Source organism: Leuciscus leuciscus, assembly GCF_965113295.1.
Source record: "Leuciscus leuciscus genome assembly, contig: SUPER_11_unloc_4, whole genome shotgun sequence".
In the NCBI taxonomy this organism is placed as follows: Eukaryota; Metazoa; Chordata; class Actinopteri; order Cypriniformes; family Leuciscidae; genus Leuciscus; species Leuciscus leuciscus.
The window spans coordinates 626,485-645,153 of record NW_028118543.1 but is presented as its reverse complement, the minus strand read 5'-3'; the positions used below and the strand labels follow the sequence as shown (position 1 = coordinate 645,153).

Sequence of the window (18,669 nt, the reverse complement as noted above, 5' to 3'; positions counted from 1 at the left end):
TTGATAAAACTTTTGTTGTGCAGTGAAAGAGAAGTTCTCAATTCCGGAAGATCTTGCAGTTACAGATGACACTGGCACAGAGGTGGATAAAGATGTGTTTCCTGATCTAATGACCACCAGTGGTCATTAGATACAAATTAATTGAATGACATTGGTGAGTGATAACAGGCGCTATTGAATGATATCAAATCCCAATAATAATAATAATAATAATAATAATGTTTATTTTATATAGCGCCTTTCTGAGGACTCAAGGTTCCCAATATCTGAATGAATGCTGGTAGTGTTTAATATGTACAGTATTTTAAATGTTGTAGCTAGTGTTGATGATGTGTGGATAAATGTATTCCAAATATGTCTATTAACCCTAGTTTGAACATTAACAGGACCTTCCACACCTCAATCTTCAGTCAGCTTGGATACAGATACACTGTCTCTAACTTCAAAAAGCAGTGAGGACAGTGACTGGTTTAGTCCAAAACGATTCAGGAAGGATGATAATGAGGCTTCTCAAAGCTTACAGGCCAGAGATGTGAGTCCCAGTAGCCTTACACAGACATTGGGGGATTTACTTATCATAACCTTGAGCTTTACATGCTAAAAGTTTAATTCAGATCTTTTTTTTTCTTTTTTTTATACACAATAGTAATTTTCCAGTTCAGGACCATCGTTCAGGGCATTTAAATATTCCTGCATTTTCTACTCTCTTATTACATGGCTCTGTGGAACATTTGATTCTGATTGGTCAATTGACCCTATTTACTTCGTTAGCGCACATTACTAGTCTTTTGGTGAACAGTTAATCTGTGCAAATTATATATATATATATATATATATATATATATATATATATATATTTTTTTTTTTTTTTTTTTTTTTTCATGGTAATTGAGAGATGGAGGGCAGGTGAGCTAAAGTAAAACCCCTTCATATTTTAAATTTTCAAGAACCCACCGCTTCATGTCCTGATCAGCCTGTCGGAGTTTATTCTGCTATAACAACTGGCTGGATGTATTTCATCCCTTACATAATTGGTTAATGTTCCTCTTTTTATAGTTGATAAAAGAAATTCTACACACAAGACCAGGTGGAGCAAATGTGCTGAAGGAGTATGAAGATACAGGGACAATTAGCGATGACATGAGAAAACTGATGGTGAACATCTTGGTTGCACACATGATTGAGACAGAAGGGTAATTATCAAAATTTAATAGTCTTGGGTTATTTAATTTGTTAGTGATTATGATAGTATATAAATTGTGAACTATATTAGTTGGGTGCTACAAATTTTAAGTAATAAGCTGTTGATTGTTCTGAAAATAAGAGTAGTTTAGTTATATATTTTTAAACAATTCTCATCATTGTGAAGTAACATTGAGTGTTTCCATTTTTCAGGAGAGTCCCACATCGACTTACCAAACAGAACTATGGTTTGGGAATTATCACCTTGTTTCCCTCACTCAGAGATCCCCAAGGGAGGACTGGATATGTAAGTCATTATGTGAGATTAGAACATTCAGTATTTTTGTGATCATTTAGAAATGTCTTTCTAAGAAGTTGTCATTTTCGATGGAGGGTTACAATTTTGAGTTTTAATTTGTGTCATTTCATTAGGAACATTTTTATGATGGCCAAAAAAACACAGGGTTCTTGTCTTGGCGCCTCAAAACAGTACAACGGGGGACAAAACCTTCTGCAAATAAGGATGATCCAAAAACAGAGGAAAAGGGAGGCCCTTTGCTTGACAGACAGCTGTGTCACCGTGAAGATCAGCTAGATAATGACCAAAGTTTAGAGGCTATCTCCTTGATGAATCATACAATAACCTACTTTTTCATACAATAATCATGCAGAAGATGAGGACCACGTTTGAATACAGACAGCACCTTATCCATGATCCAGAGAAATCCACCACCATTCTCTCAGTTTTTCCTCAATTCCTGGATACTAAAGGATTGGTATGGATTTTGTCTTTCCTTTTTTTTTACCACATTGAAATGCTAGTTTCAGAGAATTGTCAAATAGTCTGCTTTGTTGAAAACACATTTAGCTTGTTAAGAAATGTAATATTTTATGGTAATTTCTTTACATGTTTTCTGCAAACTGCTTCAGATTCTTCAGGACTTCACGCTCCTCTTTGGGTCAGAATCTGCTTCCAGACTTTTTGAAAGGTGGCCAACAGTCTTCAAAGCAAAGGTTATCAGGCTAGCAGAAACCTTGACTTCCACTCCACTGCTGAAAAGATTACTGTCATCTGCCAAAGAGAAAAGGGAGGAACAGGATTCCCCAGGTAGAGTTGTACAGAACTAACTTGCAATGGTTTAAAATCTGCTTAACTTAGTTATTGTAGTGTAGACATTTAACATATGTTTTGTGTTTTTCAGAATGGGACAGTGACCTATCATCCTTCCTTCTACTTCTGCATCTCTTGTCACCCCAGGCTTCAGGAAGAAAAAAACCCCACAAGATCAGTATTTCTCAGGCTGTTGACCACGTGGTGGTATTTCAAAAAGTAGGTTATTGGTGACAAAATACAAGGGCTATAAGCGTTATACTTAGATTTGCTCCGTTAATTTCTCCATCTTATAATTCACTATTAGATGAACTGTAAATGGGGGTAAATATAGTAATTTATCTAAATGTAAATGATCTAAACCAGAGATGTTCACAAGTCTTTAAGCTGAAGTCCGAGTCGAGTCTCAAGTCATTTCATGGCTTACAAAAAATAAATAAAAAATGTCATGCTTAAAAATCACCTTTAACAGCTAGTTGGTGCATATACTGTTTTCTTCTGGAGTGTCTCTTGTTCTGTACAATGTTCAATCAAGCTAAAAAGACTAAAATTGATGCTAACTGATAAACCTGCACTTGTTTGTCATTACTATTAATCAAATTTGTGTTTTTGTTTGTTTGTTTTCTTCATTCAGGCATGCCAGAGTATACAGGAACATCTTGAGGCGGAAGAGAATCGTCAACCATACATTCTTGCCACAGGGAGCAGCAAGGAAGCTATCAGTCAGTTCTTCATTGTGGTTGATAAAAAGCTCATCCCCTGTCAAGAATCCTCTTCACTTGCAGCAATTGATGAACTCTTCAAGGTCCATTTTGTTTTCAGCATCAGTTATGATCTTCCACTCAAAAATATGTACACTTTTCTCCAGACTACAATCTACGGAATTGATGTTGGCACCACAAGTGAGAGCCCAAGGGTAAAGGAGCTCAGAGCGAAGTTATTGAATGATGTTTAGATGCTACATCTGTAAAACGCTGCTTGCTACAACAGTAAAATTAATTCGGCACCTTAAACTTGTACATGGTTTGTATCCTGGCAAGAAATTTGAGCTGGTTTGTGCTCAGGATGGTTGTTGCTTGCAATTTAAAAGTTATGCAGGTTTTAAAAAACCTTTAACTAGATTTCATTTTAGTGGTGTAGCATCAAGCAGTGAGAATGTATCACTACAAAATCAACAAGCTCCAAATCCCGGTGAAGCAGCATCACTTGTTGTGTCGAACACAGAGCAAAGTTCAGATAATGATGCAAGTTTGCATGAATGTTCTTCTGTTTCAAGGGATTGTTCCAAAGAAATGTGTGCATCCATAATAGCTAAATTGCAGGGTAACGGTGTTGCAAACAGTGTTATTATGTCAGTTGTTGAAAGCATGGAGGATTTTGTCACTGATTTCCATACAAGTTTAAGGGAAAACATTTTAAATGTTGTGCCTGTTGACAGCACAAGTAGAAGTTTAGTTGAAGATGTTTTTAATAGTTTTCATAATCCATTCTCCGATTTTAATACCGATACAAAATGGAGAAAATATTTCAGTGAGAAATGGGGGGTTGTTGAACCTGCTGAAATACACTTAGGTGTCAGATACGATACAAGAAAGAATAAGATCTCTGGAATGTATGAACAGATTCCAGTTAATGACACTTTCATATATATCCCTCTTCTGAAGACTCTTGAATTCACTTTTAGGAATAATGAGGTGTGTAATCTTATTCAAGAGATACGGCAAAGTGACACGTATCGAGATTTGTGTGACGGACAGTATTACAAAAACCATCCTTTGTACTCCATCCATAGCAATGCCCTTCAGATCCAAATTTACTACGATGATTTCGAAACGGCAAACCCATTAGGATCTCAACATGGGATTCATAAACTTGGCTGTTTATATTTTGTGCTTCGTAACCTGCCAGCACACATAAATTCTTCCTTAATGAACATACATCTAATTTCTTTGTTCCATTCTGAGGATGGAAAAAAGTATGGCATGGACAAAATACTTGGCCCATTGGTTGATGATGTGAAAATACTTGAGCAGGAGGGAATGAAGGTGTCATTTTCTGAGGAGCCCATCTTTGGTACTATTGCGCAATTTACCGGCGATAACCTTGGTCTAAATGGTATTCTTGGTTACGTTGAATCTTTTTCTGCGAAACATTACTGCAGACTGTGCCTCACTGACAAGGTGTTAGCACAGGAAGTATTTAGTGAGGATGATCCGCGGGTGATATTGCGTAGCAGAAACCTAAATGAGGAACATTATAAGTATCTAGCTGACAACCCTAATGAATATGGAAGGCATTTTCTGCCAAATTTAAATAAATTAAATGATTAAAATTAAAACCAGATTAACGATTTCATTACAGAAAACAGTACGCAAAATATGTGACAAAATCACCAATTGCATTTTATTTTTCAATTTGACAGGGATAATGCTGTGAAAATGAAATCATTTAATTTCATTCTCAATTTTGTCACATATTTTGCGTACTGTTTTCTGTAATGAAATCGTTAATCTGGTTTTAATTTTCATTTTAATCATTTAATTTATTTATTTAAATTTGGCAGAAAATGCCTTCCATAAATGAAAACTCCTGTTATGGTATTAAAAGAAATTCTGTACTCAATACCTTGACTTACTTTAATGTATCAGAGAACTTTGTGCTGGATATTATGCATGATATCCTGGAGGGAGTTGCACAGTATGAAGTGAAACTGCTTTTTGAATACATGAGTTGCAATCTAATTTCTTGCGATTGCATTCCTCAAAGATTGTATGCCTTCAACTATGGCTATTTGGACAAAAATAATCGCCCAACCAAGGTTAACCTTCAACAAGCTGGAAACAGCATTGGACTCAACGCAAGTCAGACATTGTGTCTCATTAGGAACATCCCTCTCATATTTGGAGATGTAGTCCCAGAAGGGGATAAGCACTGGCATTTGATGTTGCTCCTCTTACATATTGTTAACATTATATTTTCTCCTTGCATCTCTGAAGGAATGACAATATTTTTGAAGCATCTGATAGTGGAGCATCATCGATTGTTCAAGGAGTTGTACCCTTCTAGGAATCTGATTCCAAAGCACCACCTTATGATTCACTACCCTGAATGCATCAGGCAAATTGGCCCATTAATTCATGTATGGACTATGAGGTATGAAGCAAAACACAGGTTTTTTAAGAAAAACCTGACCAAATCACTTGCCAAAAAACACCAGCTAGCCATTGCCTATCACTGGGAGCACTGTACTATCAAAGGTATTGAGTCTGGCCCTGTTTCAAAAGAATTGTTGTCCGACCTTGAAAACGGTTATTTTATTTCTGAGCAGCTCCACATTGATCTCTCAAGTGAATTAACGGTCACACCGTGGGTTAAGTGTCATGGTACGGAGTATCGTAGTGGTCTTGTTGTGTGCTTAGACTTGGTTGATGATGCACCTGTCTTTGGAAAAATTGTTAACATTTTTATTATGGATGGAATTTTTTTTTTGGCATCATGTATGGAATCAGAGTTTGTTGAACATCTTCATGCTTTCAGTGTTTTTGCACAAGAGAACAGTCTTGTGCTCAAAAAACCTGACGAATTGTTTTACCACAAGCCGTTTGATTTACAAATGTCCTATGGAAATGACAGTCTATTTTACATCGTTTTGGACTGTTATTTGTAAAAAAAAAAAAAAAAAAAAAAAATGTATTCATGTAATTTAAAGTACTGGTTAGATGTATTGGTGCTCTGTGCTGGAATAAAGTTTTGAAAGAGTAATACAGAGTGATGTGTTTATTTCAAAGTGAATTTATTCTTTTCAGATTAAATAATTGTTAGTTTATTTTACAGTTCTTTAAAGTAGGTAATGCAAAACCCTAATAAGAAAAACTGGTAACTCCTTTAGTGTTGTTTTTTATTTGTAAATAGGTGTTCCATCAACACCAGGATGGTGTAAAATTTGACTCCTATAAGGTTGAGAAGATTGTCATTTCCATTTTTTTAAAGTGTTAGGTCAACTCTTAGGTTAACTCTGCCAGTGTTTGCTACAAAGCTGCACCCAGCTCTGTAACAGTGTTGTTGTTCTCTGCATTGGTGTTAAAATTTTACTCTCTTAGTGTTCATATTGTTACACTGTGTCGGTGTTGCGAGAGGCAACACTTTTGAAAGTGTTGAACTAACACTTTGTGGGTGGTTCCCATATATACACTTTCAAAGTGTTGAAATTAACTCTATTGGTGTTGATTTCCGGATTTCAAATTTACTGTGATCAAATTATGTACTACATATTACAGCATTGTTTCAATACAAGACTAGGCTTGGGTATCGAGTATCGAGTATCGATTGGAACCGGGACTAGCTTTGCGATTTTCCCGGAATCGTTCAAAAGTTTAAATTTCGATTCCTAGTTTCGATTCACAGTCCGCCGACCGGAAGAAGAAACCGCTGTCTAAGTCATTTCTAGCCCTGTTCTGAACTGAAGTAACTAATCGATTTCAAACTGCCAAATGTTAATTCGCTGACACTTTAGTTAAACATTTGTAACGTACACACGGCATGGTAAATGCGTGTACTAGCACAGGTGTAAGCGTATATTGATTGTTATGCTAAACTGCGAACCACACAGCGTCTCATAAAATGTATTTAGAGCAAACAACCCTGACGTTAAACCTTAAAAACGTACTTATATGATGTTTTCTTATTCTTCGGTATCTTGCAAGTTGCAACCATATTCTCTCGTCCTCTGCTCGTCCGTTTGAAAACTGCGCGCGATGCCGGCGAACGTAAAAAAAATATATATTCATGAAAACACATTTACACATGCAGAGCTGCCAACTCTCACGCATTCACCGTGAGACACACGCAATTGACACTTTTCACACGCTCTCACGCCACACATCCATTTTCTCACGCACAATAAAATCGCGAAGCAAAGAGGACACGGAGACCGACAGACAGAGCAGTTACTTTATGATATTCTGTAAATTTTATTACGAAATTCAAACAATAAATACCGTTTTGGCGCTTGTAAATGTGACGTGACAGATCCCTAGCGCACGTGAACCGATCATCTCGACTAGCAGCTAATAGTAAAAAAACACGAACACTGTTGAAAGATACAGTAGACTACAACTTACCTAACTGTATATTCCTCATACATAATATCGATCAATCAGTGTTTTTTATCAGCGTGAAGAGGTCAATAACACAGCTGGAGAACAATTATGTCATATTTACCTCGGGAAAGCCATTTAATGAACATATAGGCTATAGCACATAGTTGGCAAGAAAAAAGCTATAGAGAGTATTTTGCTAAATATGTGTACTATATTACATATTTATTATATTTGTACTTATATCATTAAATAAAGTTGTTATTATAATTAAAAAAACGCATTATATTTAATTTGAGTTATTTTTAACCTTCAATAATACTGCCAGCTGATAGGGCTCTCTGTATGTTTACAGCATTAGGTGAGTTGTTTTTTTCTTGAGAAAAATTAACGCCTATCTACCTAATATTTATCCAAATGAGTCAATATTAAATCAAATCACAATAATTTAATTGAAATGAAATAATAAAAAAGCGTAGCTTACCAGAAATTGTAACATGTAAACATTGTAACATGTTGTCACTAAACCTAATAAAATTCAGTTTAGTTACTAAAATGTTAGTGACAATCACAATACAATACACTTATTGTGATGCAAATTATTTTATATTTCAATTGATGGAGAAGGTCAGACTATTTCCTTCAGAAAGACCGTTGATTAGCTAGCTCATTTAAAATGTCCTAAAAAAGGTTGTTTAAAATAGATTTGATATTTATATTGTAGTTGAAAACAGCCCTGTGAGAAATTCATAGTAAATTTCATAAAAAGTAAAAAGTTCATAGAATTAAAATTGATCTAAACTTTTTTTTACCCTGCCTCTTAAAAGAATCGGAATCGAGAATCGTTAGGAACCGGAATCGAAACAAGGAATCGGAATCGGAATCGTTCAAATTCAAACGATACCCAACCCTATACAAGACATACCAATGGACTCGCGCACCTTTCTGTCTTCTTTGGGCACCAGATGTTCCTTCCTCACCCGAAACAAAGGACTTATTCGATTAGCTTGCGTTGATATAGGACTGGTCTTCCTTCTCTGCTGTAAAACAAGAAAGTCTCGACTTACTCTATGTGCAATAACTATTGTTCTTGAAACATAAATTAAGACAGTTATAAATAAGTTAATTTACCATACGATTCAGGAGAGAACATTTGATGAGTAAATACTGATTGCAATATTCTAAAAAATAAATAAGCAAACTTAAGAACAATTCAAATTCCCTAACATAGGGGTTTATATAAACTGATATTCTAATATAAGTAAGAAGAATTTAATAGCAGGGACTGTATCAATTTTCTTTAAGGATTTACAAAATAAAGAAAAGTCATTTTTTAATGCATTCACATTTGGAAGAGATTTTGTGAAACGACATTTGTGGATATAGAATTTAACAAACAGTATAATATTATTTATCAAATATTCAACTTTTTTATTTTTCATTAAAAGTCCATATTTGATCCCATTCCAGGAAAAAAAAATCAGATCGTGACGTAACTCTTTGATAGCGAGAAAGTTAACCTGCGCATGCGCGGCCCCGCCCACTAAATCCAGCGGGGTGAAGCTGGAGCTCCAGCGAGGGGAGGAGCTGGAGCTCTAGCTCCTCCCATTTGGCGCTGCATCGAGTACATATTTATATATATACAGTACCAGTCAAAAGTTTGGAAATGTTACTATTTTTAATGTTTTTGAAAGAAGTCTCTTATGCTCATCAAGCCTGCAGTTAAAAAATAAATAAATAAATAAATAATAATAATATTATGAAATATTATTACAATTTAAAATAATGGTTCTCTTTTTTAATATACTTTAAAATGTAATTTATTTTTGTGATGCAAAGCTGAATTTTCATCAGCAAGTACTCCAGTCTTTGGTGTCTTATGATCCTTCAGAAATCATTCTAATATGCTGATTTATGATCAATGTTGGAAACAGTTGTGCTGCTTAATATTTTTTTTTATAACCTGAGATACTTTTTTCAGGATAATTTGATGAATAAAAAAGTTAAAAAGAACTGTATTTATTTAGAATAGAAATCTTTTGTAACAATATACACTACCGTTCAAAAGTTTGGTAACAATAATTTTTTTTTTTTAAAGAAATTAGTACTTTAATTCAACAAGGATGCGTTAAATTGATAAAAGGTGATGGTAACGATTTATATTGTTAGAAATGTTTTTATTTTGAATAAATGCTGTTTTAATGAATAAATGCTGTTAACGTTTTACTCAATGAATCCTGAAAAAAGTATTCCAAAAAAATATATTAAACAGCACAACTGTTTCCATCATTGATAATAACTGAGTATCAAATCATCATATTAGAATGATTTCTGAAGGATAGGACATAAGACATAAGATATTCATAAGACACCAAAGACTGGAGTACTTGCTGATGAAAATTCAGCTTTGCATCACAAAAATAAATTACATTTTAAAATATATTAAAAAAGAGAACCATTATTTTAAATTGTAATAATATTTCATAATATTACTGTTTTTTGTTTTGTTTTTTAACTGCAGGCTTGATGAACATAAGAGACTTCTTTCAAAAACATTAAAAATAGTAATGTTTCCAAACTTTTGACTGGTACTGTATATATATATATATTTTATGGCAAAAGAGAGCAAGCAAGCCTTGTGTTGTTCCCTGCCCACGTTATATCACGGGTGGGGAGGACACACATTTCAGCTTTGTGTTGCTTGTTTGGGAGTGGAGCATGCCAACAGTCAGTTCTCGAGGGGGCTGACTGTGAGCATTGCGAGGAGCTGTCCGTGAGGACGCTCCGCTCCCGCCGGCCATTCTTCGAGGAGGACGGTTCGGTGCGCGCTCCCCGAGGCGCGGGTCCCGCTGCTGCCGAGGCACGGCGTCGACGCGCATCTTGGGGATCGCAAATGGATCGAACAGCGGGGTTTGAGACGGGCCCCGCCCTATCTCTGCCTTTAAACGCTCTGCGGTTTCTCCTCCCCGGGATGAGGCACTCATGCTGCGATTTCCAGTTCCGAGGAATTGGTATCGTTAGTGTTTTTGTTAAGAGAACAAAACAATTAAAAATATAAAGAACAAAGCAGATGTTTATGAATTTTCAATAAATAAATAAACAAGTCAGCTCATAACTCTGTTGAATAAAGAGGAGCTTTTAAAAGGAGGTTTTATCTAGTGCTGTTGCTAAGTTAAATATTACTGGCCAGCCGGTTATTATGAGAGTGAAAATATAAGTAAAACTCTATATCTCAGCCTCCTCGTCGGGCAATGCCGTTTTTTCCCTATCTCCACACTGAGGTGTCGAGATCGTGGAATAAACCGGTTTCTATTTATGCGTTTAGTCCCCAAACTTCTAGTATAGTAATGTTATGGGTTATGTTAAGCACTAAATGGTTTAGCTCCCCAGTACTTGAGCGAGCTCTTAACGCATTATAGTCCTTCACGTCTATTGCGATCTCAAAATACCGGCCAGTTAACCAAAATACAATAAAATATATCCAATAAAATATAGATTTTAAAGTTAAATAACCAAAATACTATGTTTGATAGTTATACTTATAATTTTGTTTCTATTACATGCAGTTCTAACTTGAGCTCTTAGCTCTCCGGTTAGAATAATGGCTTCTTACTGACCCTTTAAAGGGATACTCCACCGAAAAATGAAAATTCTGTCATCATATACTCACCCTCATGTTGTTTCAAACCTGTATGAATTTCTTTCTTCTGCTGAACAGAAAGGAAGATATCTAGAAGAATGTGAGTAACCAGACAGTTTTAGATACCATTGACTTCCATAGTAGGAAAAAAATATACTATGGAAGTCAATGGTATCTAAAACTGTCTGGTTACTGACATTCTTCTAGATATCTTCCTTTCTGTTCAGCAGAAGAAAGAAATTCATACAGGTTTGAAACAACATGAGGGTGAGTATATGATGACAGAATTTTCATTTTTCGGTGGAGTATCCCTTTAAAGGGTCAGTAAGAAGCCAATATTCTAACTGGAGAGCTAACTGTACGTTCACACCGCCGCCGACTTGAGCTGCAAAGAAGCTCTGGCCGCCCTGTCAAGGACGCTTGTCAAAAAGTACGGGAAGCTTGTTGACGCTTTGGCCGCTCTGAAGTCTGTGTCACACCATGAAATGTTATAACGACAGCATTTTTATAACCGTTTTGGTCACATTTGGTCGGGAAAAAATTATAATTAGCTATTATTATTATCATTGACATATCATGACAGAATTTTCATTTTTCGGTGGAGTATCCCTTTAAGAAACACAGAACTCACTCTTGCACTCACACTTACAATCTCACACACACTCAGATATGTGGTTTATGAGGACTCTCCATAGGCGTAATAGTTTTTCTAATGTACAAACTGTATAATCTATCCCCCTACACTAACCCTACCCCTAAACCTACCAATCACAGATTTAGTATGTTTTTTAAGCCGTTTGGTTTAGAAGGACACATATGTCCTCATAAACCATGTTTACGTTGTAATACCCATGTCATTATACACATTTGTGTCCTCATAAACCATATACAAGAACACACACGTCACACACACACACACACACACACACACACACACACACACACACACACACACACACACACACACACACACACACACAAACAAACAATATGCTCTGACACACACACACACACACACACACACACACACAAACAATATGCTCTGACAGGAGGAGGACAGAGTAAAGGTACACAGGACCTACAATTCCCACACTTTTATTAGCCCCGGGTCTAGCCGGCCGGACAGCCTGTGTGGGTGTGGGTGTGGGTGTGGGTGTGTGGTCATTGAAAATGTGTTCAGATATATATTCTTCACAGAAAATGAGCCAAGGCCAATGAGTCTGAGTTTGAAAAAATAATTAATCGTATAATTTTTCTCTTGATAAAAAATGAAACCGGGTCCTACAGACCCGAACACCATACAAGGGTTAAAACGACACTAACGAGACGCTTAACAACACAGCGTACAAAACAAACATTTTATATAGATATCATATTCTAATAAATGAATACTTACAATCACAGAAATAATGTCCTTGGCGATGGTCAATTTGCTGTCGCCGCAACTGCTGCTCGTGTCCGAAAGCTGAATCATACGTGTAACAGCTGTTCTAAATAAGCTACATCTGATTGGTTAATAATAATCCTATTTCAGTATCTTGCCGCACTATTGGCTCGACTGATATAGTAGGCAACCGCGTTTGCCTGCATATTTACGGGTCGTGCAATATAATTTCGGGGGAACATGTGCAATAAATGGGAGTGGCAACACTTTTCATATCGTTGAGAATAAAACAACCGTCCCAACTTTACAAATCCAGGTTCTCCCTCCATGGGGATCATCCATTTCGAAAAGTAAAGCAGATACGGAACCTCGGCCCACGCGAGATGCAATGCGATTGGTTGCTGGACCAGCCAATGGAATTAATATGTGTAATATTAATATTTAAAATTGCCTAGTCATTAGATTTGTGAATTCTTTTTCTGAAAAACAAAATTATATCATTAATCTTTTAATTATTTTGGCGAAGTTTTATATCCATAAGACAAAAATAACTCAAAAGAAACCCTCCTATATTACCTTTTATAACACTGATCTCACAATATACTTAGAATATCTTTTAAACATGAGATCACAAAACAAAAAGCTTATAAAAACAATACAAATTTTAAAGCTTTTCAAATACATATAACTGCCCTGATATTATAAACTTTCATTTCTGTATTTATTTTATGTTTTATTATTATTATGTACATTTATACTTTAGTTGTTGTTATTCTTTGGTTTATACATTTTGAATTGTATTTACAGTGCCTTGTATTCATTTAGTTTTTTTGTTGCATTGTAGGCTACTTGAAATGTTTGTAATTTAACTAAATAAATAAAAAGCACAATATGTTATGTATACCATACGTAATAAGATATATTTCTAAAATCAATACTTTCAATATTATATATTATATGACGTTACTGTCACAAAAATAGCTTTAATGGTTCTGTTTTTTTTTTGTTTTTTTTAAGCAAGTCTGGAGGCTAATGAAATGAAACAGATGAGAATCATTTTCCCATCTAAATACAGTTGATTTTATTGTAATGTGATGAATCAGAAAAATAAACAAATATAACATTCGCTTAGGCTGTTTTTTAAATGGACCAAAACAAAGTGAAACCAACGTAACAATTTGAAGTGACCAGACCACTGACATTGATAATAAATATTATTAAAGAAATATATAAGATGGCACCACAAGACGACGTTCACTTGCAGAGCAAATTTAGCACGTTTATAGTTAACTCAACTGGGTAGCAATTGTGAACAATTTTAATAGAGAATTCAAAAATAATTTGGATTTCTTCACCACTACTACTAACCGGTTGGATGGTGTATTAGTGATATTGAAAGCTGATTGGCCTTGATATATATGCGGAAAAGGGCCAATTTAATTATTAATTTATATGATGTCCGATTTATTCTCTCTTGTGCCTTTTTGCGCGCATTTTCCACGGGTTTTAATAATAAAACTGGTCTGAAAGAATGAAAATCATATTAAAGAAAACGTCAACATTAAGGTTGCAATTATTTAATAAATCAGAGTCGATGTGCGCGTGCATGCGTGGTTCGAATTTTAGTTGCTATGTAGGTTATGAATTCTGACTGCATATATATTTACACTCGAACCGGTCGCTGTCTGGGCGTGCGTGCATGTTATGATTCGAATGTTAGTTGCTATGGCGACGCGTTTTATGAATTCTGCGATCTGCATGTATCTCTCTGCTCAACGATCGACCGCTGTCTGTTGGTTGAGAGACGAGGCGAATTAACAGACTGACTTTTGCGGAGAATTTTCTGGCCGAAACTTGCAAATTTGAAGCTTTTCTGGATTGCTGAGAGGAGACCTATATTCTTGAAGGACATCGGAGGATATATACTTTTTGAAAGCGTCATATAATTTCTTATAATACTTTTATTTGATAGTTCTTTTCTTATTTTAGAAGTAACGTTAACGTTAGTTTGTTTGATATTTTTTTCAGGGGAGTAACGTTAACGTTAACGCTATTTCTGAGGAGATTTGTATTGTATTGTATTGTCTTGTCTTGTGTTTTGTACGTTACTGATTTTCTTGCAGGTTGGCGAATGGCGATGGCTCGTAGCACTAATCGCATGATGGGTGGAAGAGGAAGTGAGTGCTTTAATTTTGTATTATTTTTTTATGGTGTGTTGTACAATGACTGACTGATCCCATTTGATCCCATTTATTTGATTCATTGCATGTGAAATAAACTTGAATTGAATTTGAGCAACTTAACTGAAGTAAAAATCTGTAATTGACCACAGACATTGATTATTGATTATGATTAAACTAACGTTATGTGATATGTGAAATATTCCATCCTTAGAGCACTCCAGATCCAGGAGAGCTGCTTTCTGTCAGACGGCTGGTCGGGAGGTTTGGAGGCCCGATTCTGATGACCGTGATCAGGATCCGCTGCCCAGAGATGGACAAAGTAAGTTACAGATAACGTTACTTCTGGTCAAATATTACTCAGTTACAAGTAAAAGTTGAAAAGACTGATTTTTACTTGAGTAAAAGTACAGAAGTACTTGTTTTTAAAAGTACTTAAGTATCAAAAGTAAAAAGTAAATGTCAATGCATTGTTTTATTATTGTTTGTAATACTTACAGTACCTTATGCCTCTGAATCTATGCCTGCCTACCTACCCACCCTCATATCAATATATCATTTATTTCTAGAACACAGTTCCTGTAGTGGGATTGAATGTGAGATTGAATAAGTGCTCTCAATAACGTCCACAATAGTTTCGGGCTGTTCCCTCAAATAGTGCCCTATTTAAAGATTTTTGGCTTTTAGGATGAATATGTCAGCCACTGTTATAAGCTAGTGTGCTCCAAAACAATGACAAAATGAGCATTTAAAAGACCAAACCCAACATTGAAAATGAAAGTCAGATTGATGTCAGAATCCAACTACTTTCTACTCAAGGACCTTGACAGAAATGTAACGTTAGTGGAGTAAAAAGTATGATACTTGTCTTTCAAGTGTAGTGAAGTTAAAGTAAAATGTTTCCAGAAAAAATAGTACTCAAGTAAAGTACAGATACTCAAAAAGTGTACTTAAGTACAGTACTCAAATAAATGTACTTTGTTACTGTCCACCTCTGCCACTGCCAGACCCGACCCAGACACAGAGCCAGGATCGTCCTGGATATTTACCATCTCTGTCTTCTGAGTTTTCTGTTTCTGTGTCCACAGGTCAGGCTCACGGGACGAGGGCGAAGCAGAACCCAGATGTTGGACGTCCGTCCACTTCATCTAACCACTCTCGCAGAGGTCAGAATAGGCTTTTAATAAAGATGTAATGGCTTAGTTTCTATTTATATTTTCAATGGCTGATTTGTCAACTAAACCAACTAAAGTAACGATAACACTTTATTTTGATGGTCCCTTTTGAACATTCTGTCGACTATACGTAACTTTGCAACTACATGTCGACTAACTCTCATTAGAGCATCAGTAGACTCTCTCCTTAATATGAACTATGATGATATTTTAATCATTGTTTTAACTATGTACGAGGCACTGCGAGTGCGAGCTGACATCGCGTTTGTCTCTCAGGCTTGCTTTCACTGCGTGATGTGTCAGTGCAGTTATAGATGTCCCCAAATTAGTTTTTGTCTTATATTTATATCATATTATGTTGTTATATTAGAATATCACATGATCAAGAGTGCCGTTTTCTTTTGCACAATTGCAAATGTGCTATTTATTTTATACAACAGTTAAATTAACAATAAAGTTAACATTGTGAGTTACTTTTTGGACACAATATTGTCAATTTTCACTTTATATCGCCGACGAGAATTTCATAATGAAGCCGTAGTCCAACAGACAGATTTGTTTTTTACTGAAATCCGCGTTTTGAACGAATCATTTTAACGATTCAATGAACAATCACTTGTTTTCTGAATGAATCAGCCGTTTGAACCATAGACTTCATATAGATAGACGCCCTATAGATTTATAGGAATGAAATGATTACTGAGATGGCACATTCGGACGGGACTAAAATAACCGAGAAGCTCTTGTAATTATTACTTTACCCCACCTCTCCATGTCAGGTGAACACCGGCTGGTGCAGTAAACATTGCCTAGCTAACGTTAGCTGGCTACGATATCAGTACAGTAATATCAAAGATCCTTGCTCCTTCTCAATTATCTGGTAATATTCTATTCACAAAATACAACCAATAGTACGGTAATGTTAAAAGTAATCCCCCGGGCCCTATTTGCGATGGTCCGCCGATTAGAACAGGAAAATACTCCACAGTGCTCTAGCATCTTCACTGCTGCCACGCAACGAAACTAGGAACACGACCGGTTTAAGATGGCGGCCACATTTCTCAGTGCCCAGCGGCCAATAGGGCATCTAGTCTCTATATAATATCTATGGTTTGAACAAATCGGTTGAATAAATGACTCCAACAACTCGCTTATTAAGACAGTGACTTGCCGCCACCTACTGGTGGTTTTAGTTTCATATTTAAAGTATTCTTTAATTAAAACATTAGAAAACTGTACAGTAAATCATTAAATAATTTTAAAATATCATCTAATTATTATCGACAAAACGTTGAAAATATCGAGACATATTTTTGTCAATATTGCGCACCCCTAATGTACGGTATTCATTTTGATTTCTTCAGGTCTTAAAAAGGTCTTAAAAAGCCTTAAATTTGACTTTAAAAATTGTGCAGGTACCCTGTAATACTCTAATGAGAGTTAGTAGACATGTAGGTGCAATTTTACTTGTAGACAACTGAATGTCTGTTGGGAGGAGCATTTTACTATTAAGATTTGAATAGTAAAATGTAAGTTATATCATTATGTCATTGCTTAATTTGACGTCAGAGATGGGTCTAATAGTTGTTTTCATTAGTTTTTTCTTCATTTCAGAAAAAGCTCCAGAACGTCTTTGCCTCAGGATCTGGAAGGCTACGAAGGGACTTTTCAGCTGCTGTTCCGGTAGTGCTGTGACTGTTGTGGAGCCTTTTATTCCGGAACCATCGTCACCTTCTCCAGATCACTCCGGCGTCAAGCCAAATAATGGTAAATCATTATTTCTCCAACATTAACATCTAACCCTAACGGTCAACTAATACTCTACTAATACTCTAATGAGAGTTAGTAGACATGTGCAGTGTTGCTTATAGACCAATTATAGGTTTGTAAACATCCGGGATGCGTGCGCATCGTGGTTGCAGAAAGACCCGTTTAACAGCTGATCCTTACACGGATACGGATAAGAATAATACTAATAGCTCGATTTAAAACATTTTATATTTAATTTTCGTAATGTTCTCCGCATATTTTTTTGACCACTTTTGGTCCCGACATGCGCAGTAGAACCTGCGTGACGCCGTGTGACGTAGGGTGATAATTCCCCTATAGACTTATAGAATGTCTTAAAGGGACCAAAATAAAGTGAAACCAATTTTTTCCAACATTCATCTGACATTTTCGGAACATTCCGAGAACATTCAAAAGTAACGTTCCAATAATGAAAAATTTTAAAATAGAATGTTCCTTTAACCAAGATAAAACATTTTTGAAACGTTGAAAAAACTGGATGTTTTGAACGTTCAGGGAACATTTAGAAATAATGTTTTCTTAATTGAGTGGGAATGTTAGCAAAATGTTCTCAATAAGGCATGAGCTCGATGGCTGTCTGACACACACCAGAAACACACGCACAGAAAGCCGCTTCACAGACAGCATACGATCCAGAAAAGAATTCAATTTCACCACTTATTTCTCTTGAATTGTCAAAAACATGCAAAATTGTCAAAATGGCTGTCGTGCCGAGTATTACAGAGTCAGTTATGTCATAAATAAGACATTGCTATGCATTTAATAAATGTGTTTAATAAAATATATCTATATTTAGATATGGCCCATATGATCTTTACCATTACAAGAACTGAGCCACATGTGCCAGAGTTGGCCAAATGAAGCCTGGAAATGTATGTTTTCTTTTTAATTAAAGATCAGATAAAATAAGAAAAATTACTTTAGCGTTGAATCGGAATCACCTCGTAATCGTGATAATAGTGAAATAAAATTACTATTAATATTGTGAAATAATATGTTGGGACATTTATGCAGGCATTAAGCAGAAGTCAGGTGGATAGCGTGAACAATTCCCATTACTTTAGATTTGTAACTTTACAGATAAGATTTGAA

General features: G+C 35.7%; 1 long non-coding RNA gene across 2 annotated transcripts; it reads left to right on the top strand.

Moving 5' to 3' along the window:
• The first annotated feature begins 251 nt into the window (after positions 1 to 251).
• LOC309510195 lies at positions 252 to 2,922 on the top strand. 2 transcript variants are annotated; one of them, XR_014210252.1, is made up of 4 exons: positions 252 to 532; positions 1,057 to 1,193; positions 1,396 to 1,489; positions 2,113 to 2,922. It is a non-coding gene; the product is annotated as an uncharacterized lncRNA (long non-coding RNA). The 2 variants fall into 2 exon arrangements; XR_014210253.1 differs by lacking the exon at positions 252 to 532 and having other exon boundaries at positions 918 to 1,193.
• The last annotated feature ends 15,747 nt before the right edge of the window (positions 2,923 to 18,669 follow it).